We start from the raw sequence: 12,976 nt of genomic DNA on the forward strand, positions 1-12,976 counted from the left end.
TGACTTTTATTTTTATTTAATTTTTTAAAACAACTTAGAAGCATTGTTAAAGTCTATCATATAAAAATAAAGAAACTTTAAAGTTTATTCCGTTAAATGTTTATATATTTATAAGATTTTTTTTCAGTTAGCACAAAAACTTTTTAAGTGCATGAATAAATTGTTACAGAGTATTGAGTGTTATGAATATTGTTTGCAATCAAAGTATGAAATTGGTTTAAACAAATTTTAAGATAAAAATTTTAGGTTAAAACTTTAAAATAATGAGTCAAAATGGAAAAGTGCTAGAAGCAGCTAAAACCAAATCTGTCTTATGTAAACAATTGAAATAAAAAGTTAGAAACCAAAAATAAGCAAACTTTAGTTTAGTTAGTAGTAAAAACTGTTAGTACAAAAACTTTTAGAGTGCAAAAAACAATTTCTTGAGGAGTATTGAGTTTGTTTGCAATCAGAGTATGAAATTGGTTTAAGCAAATTTTAAGATAAAAATTTTTGGTTAAATTAATAAGTCAAAATGGTAAGGCTCTGAAAGCAGTTAAAAACCAAATCTGTCTTATGTAAGCATTTGAAACAAAAAGTTAGAAAGCAAAAGTAAGCAAAACGAAATTTTAAAGATATGTATGTTAGCAAATTTTTTCGGTTAGCATTTATTAACATACATGTGTTTAAAATTTCCTTTTGAATATTTTTGCTTTCTAACTTTTTATTTCAATTGAATATTGTTTGTTTATAAGGAGTAAACGATAGTTTTTTAAACTTCATACCTATTTAAAATGTTGCAATACACTTATTACATAGTGATTTAAAAAATTTCAGAAGCTTTTAGAGATATGTTATCTAAAGCATTAAATTTTTTTAATGTTAAAGGAGAAAAAGAAGAAATATGTGAAAAATCTTCAGTCGAAATTAAACATATATATTTTAAGCATAAAAAATATTTGATAAAAAAGAAAAGAAACCTAAATTACTTATTTTTTAAAACAACAGAACTCTATGAACAAACATTTAAAAATATTATATCTAAGTGAAAGATTCCTGAAAGAGAAAAAATATTCTCATTTACAAGTGAAAGAGTAAAATTACAAAAATTTATTCAATAATTTTTATTTAAAAATATCCAGAAAAAAGAAAAGAAAATGCAGTCAAAGTTCACAGAAATAGGAAAATGACTGAATGACATTAAAGTTGACTTTCAACTAAAGAAATTAAATGTTAACAGAAAAAGTAGAAAAAGAATTTGTTTTTCTTTATTCATTAAGTTTTTGAAATTAAAGTTATATTTTTTTCTGACATTTTAAAAGCCACTTAATATATTTTTTTTTGTCATTTCTATTTTAAATAAGAGTGCAAATATTATTTTTATATGGATTTCATGGCTGCTATAGATTCTTGGTTGTCATAATTTAAAACATTTTGAAAATTGTGTGAACTACATGATGAGGAGAAAAAAGCAAAAAAACAGAACTTGTGGGATGCTTAGTTTAACACTTAACTTTGTTTCTCTGAATGAGTGATATATTCAGTTTATTGAATGTCTTAATTTATTAAAATACAGCAAAAATCATAAAACAATAATAACATATTGTGTAAGGAAAGATTAAATAAAATTTAAATTGTTTCTTTCTCTTACTTACAAGAGGTGCCGACCGGACTATGTAGGGGTCAGGGAACTGACCTTGCACCAGAAAAGTTTTGGGTTAGAATCCCATGCAAAGCATGGATGTTCTGTAGTATCTGTCCTTACTGTGAGAGCAACGTTGGCCCACCTAATATGGTTCCCCTGAAAGAGTGGCCAACAAATCTGCACTGTAAATGTCTAAATTGACAAAATGTTAATATGGGTGGGTATTGGAAATAAAATAAAAAATCTTTTCAGAAGTTTCATATTTATTTTCACATTAAATTTGATGACTTTAACTGCAACTTTTTGCACTTTAGGGATCTTGTATGGGTTAGCATTTCCTTTCGTTGATGTTTATTAATTTTCTTTTTCAATTTTAAAATTATCAATATTTTCTTAAAGATTTTAAGAAGCCCTTATCTGTGCAAGGGAGTGTTTCTTCCTCTAAAGATGGTAGTAAAAGGGATTCCTCTCTGTTTCTGTTTCATGCATTGGGAAAAATTCTTTACTCCAAGCGTAAGTTTAGTTTATTTCCTATGGGATTCGATATTGATTGTGGTACTTGCTAAATAACTTAAATGCTGATATTTATTTTATTTAGGTGATGCATCAAAGAAATCAAATCAAGATGTACTTCTTACTCATCTGAAAATGTTTGAAAAGGATCCTCTCATTTCTAATCCTGAAGTAAAAAATTTAGAAATAAATACTGTCATTATCCAAATCTAAACTACTTTCAAGTGAAAGCCACACTCCAAATTCTTCTTTTGTTTCACATAAAAAATAGGTTTGTTGTTGTTGTTGTTTCTAACGCGACTTGCCATACGGGCAAGCCTGCTTGGTGAAACCAAGCAAATTTAAGGCAGAGTGTGCGATTCTTGTTTTTTCAATGGCACCATCCTAGGGCCAAGAATTCGTCTTCAGCTACACACACGTCACAGCCCGTTTTTTATAGGGCTGACCCATTCATTCATCCACAGATCGTAATTTTTTACCTAAATCAGAGAACGATCAATCTCCAATCCTGTACCCCCAGAGGTATTGATTTGTTATGGGAACATGGAGAACTTTGCGACTCGACAGATTTAACGTGCATCAGTCACCATTTAATACACGGGGAGTCTTCGGCCGGCGGGGTTAGAACTCTCGGACATGGGGCCATCTTCCTACCGACCAGGCTATCCTGACCCATGAGTAATATAGTAATAGTAAAAATAGCGTAAAGAGTTTTATTGATATACATTTATGACATTAAAAGGCCGGGATAGCCTGGTTGATTGGGTGCTAGACTCACGATTGTGAGAACAGGAATTCGAACCCAGCCATGGATTCTCTTTGTAGTAAATGGTGACTGGTGCACATTAAATCTATCGGGTCACAAAGTACTCCATGTCCTCATGACAAATTATACCTCTGGGGTTACTTGATAGGAGATTGATCATTCTCTGCTTCAGGTCAAAATTACGATCTGTGGGTGAAAGAAAGATTGTATGAATGGGTCTGCCTTATAAATAGGTGTGACATATGGGCAGTTTTGTCAGGTACCGGTAACCAATCACCCCAGATGGCGTTGTAAAATGCCCTAAAAATTTTTAAAAAACCCAAAATTTTAAATATGTATAAGTATTATAAAATAGTACAAAAGTTAAATAATGTATAGAAAACGTTGCTTTAATACTTTTTAATATTTTATTATCAAGAAATTATAAATGTGCTGATAATTGAAAAAAGGATGAACAATTGTACTATTAACTGTACTATTAACTGTTGTACTATTAATTGTAAACTGATTTTTGTGTTCCCAATCTTTCTTGTACTTTTGTATGTACTTCTTTTTTTATTTATCCTTTGTCATTATTTTAAACCATGCACATTAAAATTTTTAAATAATTTGTATTCAAATTCACCAAACGTACAGGTTGATCGAGTTAAATAATAAGTTACTACATTCAACAAAGGGGTTAAGTTCTAAAATTAAATCTTAATCTTTTTGTTTTGGTTTAACATTGATTTTAATATTACCATCTCACACATTCAGTTATAAAATTTGATATTAGAATGTAACCAAATTGAAACTAGTAAAATTCCCAAATAACCCTAAAACAAACCCCTAAAACAAATTCCCCTAAAATACTCACTGAAGATAAAACATCCCCCTAAATTTTGGGGGGAAACCCCTAATTTGGCAACACTGCATATGGGTATTGCCTTAAAAAGTCAAAAAATTTTTTTTTTGAAGTTTAATGGAAACCTTGATTTTGCGGTGAACCGCAATTAGCAACTAATGAAAAGAGTACTGATTTGAATATCTTAAAATATTTAAAAATCTCAAGCATTTTTCTAAGTAATTTTTGTATTTTTTAAAAGAAATCACAAAAGGTTAGCGTTTTTCACAAATTTTATTTAGTAGTCTCGTCTATTTTTTCCGACATTTTTAATAAATCTTGTTTTATAATATAAAATGAGACTTGTGGAAAGAACCTTATCATTTTGAGCTTTCTTTTAAAAAATACAAAAACAACTTAGAAAATTGCTAGGCATTTTTTAAATTTTTAAGATATTTAAATTAGATAATTTTCATTAGTTGCCAAAATACAATTCATTACAGAAATATGAATTTTTTTTAAAATTTTCTATGTGTGCGCAATATAAGCGAACTACTTTAAATACTCATATCTTAAGTAGTTTTTATTGATTTTTTTTTTCAAATTTTAAATCCATATTTTTGTAAATAATTTTAAATTTCTCAAACAATTTTGTTTAATTATATTAGATATTGAAGTTATAAAAAAAAAGACAATGGAATTTTTTTTTTTTTTAATGTCTATAACTCCATAAATATTTAGTTAGGTTTATGAAATTTTATGCTGTTATTGCAAATAACAACCAAAATAATCTATACAAGTTACAAGATTCTTGATTGGCTTTCTGGCATAGGGTGTTAAAAAATCCTTTTTTTTTTTTGTAATTTATTGTTGGTTTCTCAAACTTCTGAAAGTTTTAAGCTTTATAGCTAAGTATGAAAAAAAAATCTCATGAACTAAAAACCTTGAGAAATTTAAAAAAAAGTCAAAAACTGAAATTGTCTCTACCATTATTCTAGGGTAAATTATGTATATATGTATATTTGTTTCAGAGTCGTGTGACACAATGAATGATTATATGGTGTCTTTGGCGTCTAGAGGTCTGATGTTCAATTTGTCCTCTGTGAATAATAGGAGGGGGAGAGCACTGCACAAACCTCAATTTTACGAAAATTTATCTAAGGTATATATGAAGATTCTTTGATTGAGCCAAAACTATTGTTTTGTAATTTTATGTCTGCTTTCTTTTTTTTTAAATTTTATTTATTTATTTTTTTTTTTTTTTGCTTTTATGTAAGACTTTATTTTAATAGCTACTTTGTTCCTATTTTTTATTTTTTTAGAGCAAAATTATAAACTTGCTTCCAGCATTACCACTTAGTAAAAATATCTTAACTTCACTGTACTTATGTGAGTAGTTGAAGATTAATTGCAGTTTTGTAAAATGAATTTTGTTATCTATGTTTTAATACATGGTGCATAGAGTTTTTAAAAAGTGCTTAAAGGTGCTTATCTTCGATTTTCTTTTTTTAAAGGCCCTTAAGATGCTTTTTTTATTCAGTGTCTTTAAAGACTGCTTAATTTTCCCTTTTCAAAAATTAGATTTTTTTTCTTTACTTTGTCGATTTTTGACGCATATTATGCAGAAGCGTGTTTTTCACATTATTCTATTCGACGTTTTCACAATTCATTAAACCATAATCCATTTCGATGTACCCTCGATCCGTAGCGTATGAAAGTGCCAATCATTTTACTTGTTTGATGAAATACTTGCGGGTCTGCATGTAAGTCTTCTGAGCTGGGCTCACTGACATTCTTGCTCTCTCATGTGCAACTCTGCTGCATTTTGCTAGATATTCTCAATTTTAGACTTTATTCTACACCACCTGATATCAGACTGGAAAAACTCTTGATCTTTTTATAAAAGCTAATATAATCAAGAAAAGAGTTCGTTGTCAGAAACTGGTTATTTTATCATGATCATGTAAAATTTGAAAATTATTTTGCATTTTGTTAATGTATATAGTGATTAAAAATATATTTTGAACTCTTAAAAAGTACTTAAAAGGTGCTTATTTATTGCTGGAAGATTTGGCAACGCATCCTGCAATAATAATACAGTCGATGCTTCATTGCTGTCTAAACTGTTATGTTGTGAGTTTTGAAAACAATATAACTGTAAATATTCATTAAATTCTCTCAAAATAGTTTTTTTTCTTGGAAAGAAATTATAGTTTTATTTTTTTCTAATAATAAAAGAGACACTATATTACAATGTCACAATTCAAAGAGGAACCAAAGCCAAATCCAAAAGCCACTAATTCTTCCATGCATTATAGTTGATATAAAATTTGCATGGGCATAAATAACATAATTTTCTAAAAAGTTTCATTCTGCTCAAAATCTTTTAAAATAACCTAACAGTTACTATAGATTACAATTCTCAGAGAAAATATTTCTAGTTTTTTTTTTTCGTTATTAGGAAGCATTGATCTTCCTAGAAAGCTTTAACTTTTTTAGACTTTGGAAATTTTTAACTAGATTCTTAGATCCACCTAAAGTATTCAAAATTTGCATTTGCATGTTTTTAAACTTTTTCAGAAGTTTAAACTCACTTGAACTTCGTTTAAACTTCTTGAGAAGGCCAAGGCCCACCCTGGGCTGTCGAGCCATTGATGATGATGTTTTTAAAATGGGTATTCATAGCTGCCAACTCTCCTGGATTTACCAATCGACTACTGGATTTTGCCATTTTTCCCCAGGTCTACTGGTATAATAAAAATTCTCCAGGGTGTATAGCGTTTGTAAAAAGTACTTAAAGGTGCTTTTTTGGGGATTTCGTTTTTAGAAGCTTTTAAAGGTGCTTTTTTCAGCTGGCGTTTTTAAAAAGTGCTTTTTTCCGAATAATTTTTTTTTCTTTCCTTCAGTGATATCTGGTGGATCCCATGCATTTCACGAAAAATGGGGAGTTTGCTACGTAATCATTGACGCGGACTTCATGTCGTACCCATGTTATGACTTGCGCATGCGCACACTTGAAACCGAAACCCGAGTGCTCCAATTCGGATAGAGAATATCGGATCCTTATGAAATGTTTTTCTTTTTAATTTAATTTATTTTTGTTTTTGTTTATTTTATTTTACTTCTAACACTTTTTTTGACGTAGGGGGTAAGGGTACTTTTATTCTGAGTTCAGGGTCAAGTTGAATTCACTCAGTGATGCGGAAAGGTACTGATTGTTTTGATTTACGCCCGTTTCTTTTTTGTTTTTTTTTAACGCTAAAACTGTTTATAAAAAGTTTTTGTTTTTCAATTATATCATTGATAGAATATGAATTTTTTGAGTGCTTGAAAATTTTTGTAAAGTGCTTGAAAAGTTTTTAAAAAGTGCTTATTTTTGATTCAAAGATTTGGCTACGCACCCTGTTCTCCTGGTTTTCATACATTTTAGAAAATTCCCTATAATTGATTAAGTTTTTGAAAAATATCCTTAATCGGAATAAAATTTTTACACAATTTATCACTTGCTTGAATACTTAAATAAGTATAGCTAGTGCATAAGGGAACGAGCCTCACTTATTGTAATTAGTTTAAAGCTTTTCTTTTTTCTGAAAATTTAAGTTTGTTTTATTCTGTACTTAAATAGTAAAATCTTTTAATCATCAATAATGATTTACTTGTCCTTTTTAAAATAAAAGTTAAAAATAATAAAAAGAAGCATTTAAAATTCATTTAATATTAATCATAAATGGAAAATATTGCAGACTATTTATTAGTATAATAAAGTTTTATAGTGTAATAAACTTTATTAGTGTAATAAAGTTTTTGTATTGTGATGACTATAAAAATCCCAAACTTCCCAAAACGGTTAAAAAATTATGGAACAGTTATAAAATTTTTATTTTTTCTTAAAATCTACTGGATTTATTCCTATCCATGTTGGCAGCTATGGGTATTTATGGTTATGAAATGTTGGTAACTTTTTAATTTACATTTTATTGTTCAACTTGGATTTTTTTTTTTTATAGCTTATGAATTAAGTGCATTGCCTATTCTTTTCAGGCTCTTCTCTTAGTATGAGACAGCTACAAGTTGACTTAGTTCCTTATCTTTCAAAATTGCAAAAAAGAGATTTAAATCCTGGTATTAACACTTTAATATTCTATTTGGAAAAAAAAACATAATAAATAGATGAAAATATTTCTTTCAATTTTTTTTAATATTATTATTTTAGCTCATGTAACACTAACAAAAGAATTAGGAGATATGAAAATAAAAAAGTTTTTTAGGTAATTAATTATCATTTTATGTTAATTTTTTAATTTTTAAAACCTTGTAGTGATGCAATCTACTAATTAAGCTGTATTAAGTCCAATATTCTTCAGAGATGATTCTGCTTACCACAATCCGAAAATTTCATAAATTCCAAGTACCAGAAGTTTCAAGAAATCATTGATCACATTTATGCATAAAAATTTTTGTATAATTTATTTAGAAATATTAGGAACTAGAATTTATTCTTGGCGTCTCTTTACAAAATTATTAATTTAAATTATGTTGTATATAATTTATTTAGAATTTCATGTTGTGGTTCACAATGTTTTAATGTGTTCACAATGTGTTCACAATGATTTAAATTTATAAAGACATTTATTTTTTGAAACACGTCATTAATGATTTTACTCAAGAAATTTTCAGGGTTTTTTGACTTCGACTCAAAATCACCCCTGATTCTTTCAAACAATTAAATTCTCTTCAATTTGGTTTTTATTGTTATTGATTTTAGTTTTAAAATTATCAATTATATTTTTTAATAAAATTGTAAATTATATTTTGAAGAAATATGTGTTAAATATTTTTAAATCTAAAAATATTCCAACTTGTTTTAAAGGTGACCACATACAATTGCTATTACTTTGTACTTGTATGCATACTATCTTTCTTTTTATTCTCTAATGTAGTACATTTGCTTTGATGTTAGACCTTGTAAAAGATTGTCTTTTTTGAAGAATTTTGTGTTGTTTTTTTTCAATTAGATGGACTAGATACATTTGTCTTTACACTCTCAAGAAAATGTTTTATAAATATTGAAAATTATATCTTCTGAAACACTGTACCTCAATTTAGGATTATAAATTAGGTTTCGTGCAAAAATTGTGTGCAACATTACAAGGGTTGGTTAATCCCAACGTTTGATCCAGGAGTTTTCTTGTCTTCCGGGTTGGGTTCAAAATTTACAAGGAAACATAGTTAAGCATTGATGGTTGTAAACCTGAAATTGGCTTGACTGTTCAATGCGGTTGTAAAATGAAATATAAAGTTGCGCTAAAGATAAACATATTGAGATAATACTATCTTTAGTTAGAGAAGAAGACTGTTCCATTCTTTTTCTTCTCAGAATCGTAACTCTTAACACTAAAGTTTTCAACAGCAGATTATTTGGAGATCATGGCTTTTCTTTCATCTTCATATTGAAATTGAATGTCCGCTTATTTATGAAAATATTTACGCAATTTGTTCACACCTACTCCTTCTGAATTTACCATCAACTGGCATCAAAACAAATGTTGAAAATAGCATCACACTCATATTCCTGTGCTATTTTCAGAGGTGCTAACCATTACAATTTCTCCAAAATTAAAAACTATTTTAAGATTTCTTCAAGAAAATAAGGGTCTTATGATTGAGAAATAAAAATTATAGTTTTTGATTTTTTTTTGTTTTTTTGCAGCTATTTAACTAATCTATTTTTTACTCCTTGGAATCATTTTTTAAACAATACAAACATAAGAAAGTAACCTTACATAACCGTAGGTAACCGTACAAACATAAAAATAAACCGTATAGGAGAACAAAAGAGCTTAATCTAAAAACAGAAGCTCTGTGAGAAAATATTTTTAAGGATTTAAATGCAGTTGTCTATAAAGGTAATACGGATTAGTTCTAATTTAACCAAAAATTAGAACCTTGATTTCAAATAATAGATACAATTTTATGTATTTTACAATAAAAGTATAAAATTTTAGTGTCATATATTTTTTAATTTAGTATATTTGCCAAGGTATTTTTTATTTTTATTTTATAAATATATACCTAAATGTATTAATTATTCTTTAAATATATAGAATTAAGTAATAAATACATCTTAGAATTGCACGATTTTGGAATGCTAACTTGTATTGAATTCTGTGTTGTAGGGTTATACTGTATTGTTTTTATGGATATTAAATAAATACTGAGCTCAAGGGTCTGTCCAAGGTAAATTTCCTACCGTTTAGCGGTACCTTCACAAATTCAACTTTAGGAAAAACGGCAGTTTCACAAATAAAAAAGCAAGTTCTCATGCAAATCTGTGTTCTTGTTGGAAAAGAAGAGCTTTCCTGCCAGCTGTCTTTTCAGTCAATGTGGGAAACCTAATCAGTCGTTTACGCCATATCAAAGCGAATTTTTTTCCCGCTGAGTTTTTTAAAATTAAACGTGAGGCTCTCCCTCTGTAAGCTTTACAAGAAGTCGAAATTCGAACATTATCATAAACACTATTGTAAATTTCTTTTAACTGACATTTCTAATATTTTTTTCTCTGTGAAACTTTTTTCTGTATGACCCAGAGGAAAATGTTCTCAAAATTAGAATAACTTTTAGTATTAGTACTGTTAAATGCATGTTTTTATTAAGTTCAAGTTGAAATTTTACTATGGACAATGATTTTTTACAGATTTATGCTTTTTGTAATTTAGATAAAATTTTTAGCCCAAAATTTTACAATACCAAAATTGTTTTTGAATATATAGGGAAAAATATATAGAAATAAGTCATAAATGATTTTTATTTGTAGTGACAATTTTCGAAAATATTTTCTTCCTTTACCATATTTTTGTGTTGATTTTTTAAATATAATTTTTTATTTGCACTAATTATGTCTAAATTTTCACAAAATAGGTACCTCTTAAAAAAACCCAGACAGATCAATGATTTTGCTCTTTCATAAACGACACACCTTTCCAAGAAAACAAATATTATTATCATTTCAACGTACACCCCTACTCAAAAAAAGACTTTCTGATATTTTTCACTAGAGTTACATTATTTTTAATTTAACTTTTGTAACTTAGTGATAATTTCATTCACCGCATGTTAGCTAGTTTAGAAAGTTGCATTTTGCTTTTAGGAACCATTTTAAATCAATTTTAAATATTTTCTTGCAAACTGTTTTATGAAATCTGTTTTATGCAATGTACTCCTTCATTTAAAAACTCTGATTGGTTATTACTTTTGTATTTTTGATTATGGCATTGCAGTGCAACTTATATATCTTACAGCAGAATTTACTGTTACAGCACAATCTTCATGTTCTTATATTCAAAATTTCTATATCTTCATTTTCCCAAAATTAGGCACATATATCAAGCAAAAAATGTAAAAGTCATATTTTATGTAAATTTCAGAAATTCCGTAAATAAATAAATAGAAAATTCTTAAATTTTTAAATTTCGTTTAATTTAATATCTTTAAATGAATTAAAGAAAAGTAATTAAAATTTTCATCATAGTTTTGTGTTTGCTGATTTTAATATTAGAAAAAAAATCTGTTAACTTTAAGAAAATCTTCAAATATGCTGAGGAAATAACCCCTACTCTTACTGCAAATAATTTTGTAATATAAAATTGAAGCAATGCGAAAGTGCAAGGTTTATAGAATTATATGAAAATTTTATTTTACTAATGACTTCTTTATACTAGGTAGTATTCTCTCAATTCAGTTTTCTAAATTTAATGAGAAACAAACATAAGTTTAAGGATGTTTTTTTTTTTAAATTGAAAGTTATTCTATATCTTTCAAAAAGGAAAAAAAAATCATTTCTCTATCTTTTAATCTTTATTTTCACCATTATTGATAATCGTTTTCATTACTTTTGATTTAATGATTACTTACTTTTATTGTTGTAAAATTTCATATATTAATAGCCAAGTAGGAAAGACGTTAGATGAAAAAGACCACTTTTGTTTTGGAGAGGAAGAAAGCGACCCAATTGGTGATACTAACATGTCAGATGAAAATATCAAGATATTGCCTGATGAAGAGACTGTTATAGAAGAATACGACTTTTGAACACAGAGATTATTTGTTGTGAAATATTTATATAACGAAGATATTTATTAAATTTTTGATTTCTTTTTTACTTGAATTAAAGTCACTTTCTATTAATGACTTGGTCTCAATTTAGTTGCAAACAAGAGATTGTTTTTTTAATTGATTCTAATTGAAGTTTGATTGAATGAGTGTTATGCAGTGTTCATTTGAATTGATTTTTCGAGTTAAAAAATGCAGTATTTTCATCCCTTTTATTGTAAAAAAATAAAATAATACAAAAGTGATAATTTGTGTCTGGGTTTTAAAAAAAGGTTTTTATACCTTGGATGTTAAGTTTTTTGGATTTCTCAAACTGATTTTTGACAGTAATACTTGAAATTTTCTTCCAAAACTGTCTTAAAGCTCATAATACTATAAATAATCAAAATACTTCTAACATGAAATATTTTCTTATAATAAAAAAATAAATATTGTTTCATATTTGCTTTAAATATTTGTTTATCAAGTAAAACAACGTTGAATTTTTAAGAATACATTTATAAATTATAAATGTCCGTTGATACAGATAAATATTACTATAAACACTGATAATCTAAACTTGACTAATACTAAACTTCAGAGCTTATAATAGTTTTACCAATCTATTATATGCTCTAACTAAACTATTATAAGGGAATATTACTAAAACTTGAAAGCTTGTAATAGTATTGTATAATAAAAAAATAGCAGTTACTTTTAACTGTGCCTCAAAGGAAAAAAATCTCTACCGCGCTCCTGGAATGTCATGAAAAATCATAGAAAGTCATAGATTTCGGTATTAAACAAACTTTGTCATGATTTTAACTATTTCTTTTTTAAAAAAACATGATACGTCATGGATTTAGACTGCCGAAAAATCTAATTTTTAAAATAGAATTTTCACAGTGTAAATATCTGAATTTGTAACAAAATCCGCTCTCCCAGTCATTTTATTAAAATATGGTTTCTTTCTAAAAATGAAAGAAAGAACGTAATTTCTAGAGCAAATTAGCTTTTAAACTTTCGTGATTTCAAAATTTATTTATTTATTTTTTTATTAATTTAAAATTCTAGTTTAAGCGTTTTATATTACACTTTTAAGAAGAAATAAAACAGCTTTAAATAACATATATCTGACTGTATTTAGTTATTTGCTTTCATA

The 12,976-nt window shown here is 27.2% G+C and overlaps 1 pseudogene across 1 annotated transcript in view; it reads left to right on the forward strand.

Annotated features, from left to right (window-relative positions):
* LOC147816772 (cell cycle checkpoint protein RAD17-like) overlaps window positions 1–11,909 on the forward strand; it is a 28,989-nt pseudogene extending 17,080 nt beyond the window's left edge. The window contains exons 10-13 of the transcript XR_015429135.1: window positions 2,024–2,137; window positions 2,223–2,308; window positions 4,760–4,888; window positions 11,670–11,909. The product of XR_015429135.1 is annotated as a cell cycle checkpoint protein RAD17-like (transcript). The remainder of the gene's footprint in view (window positions 1–2,023; window positions 2,138–2,222; window positions 2,309–4,759; window positions 4,889–11,669) is intronic.
* The last annotated feature ends 1,067 nt before the right edge of the window (window positions 11,910–12,976 follow it).

The sequence above is a fragment of the Parasteatoda tepidariorum genome, chromosome 1, assembly GCF_982258835.1.
Source record: "Parasteatoda tepidariorum strain Cologne lab strain chromosome 1, Ptep-v5.0, whole genome shotgun sequence".
Lineage (NCBI taxonomy): Eukaryota > Metazoa > Arthropoda > Arachnida > Araneae > Theridiidae > Parasteatoda > Parasteatoda tepidariorum.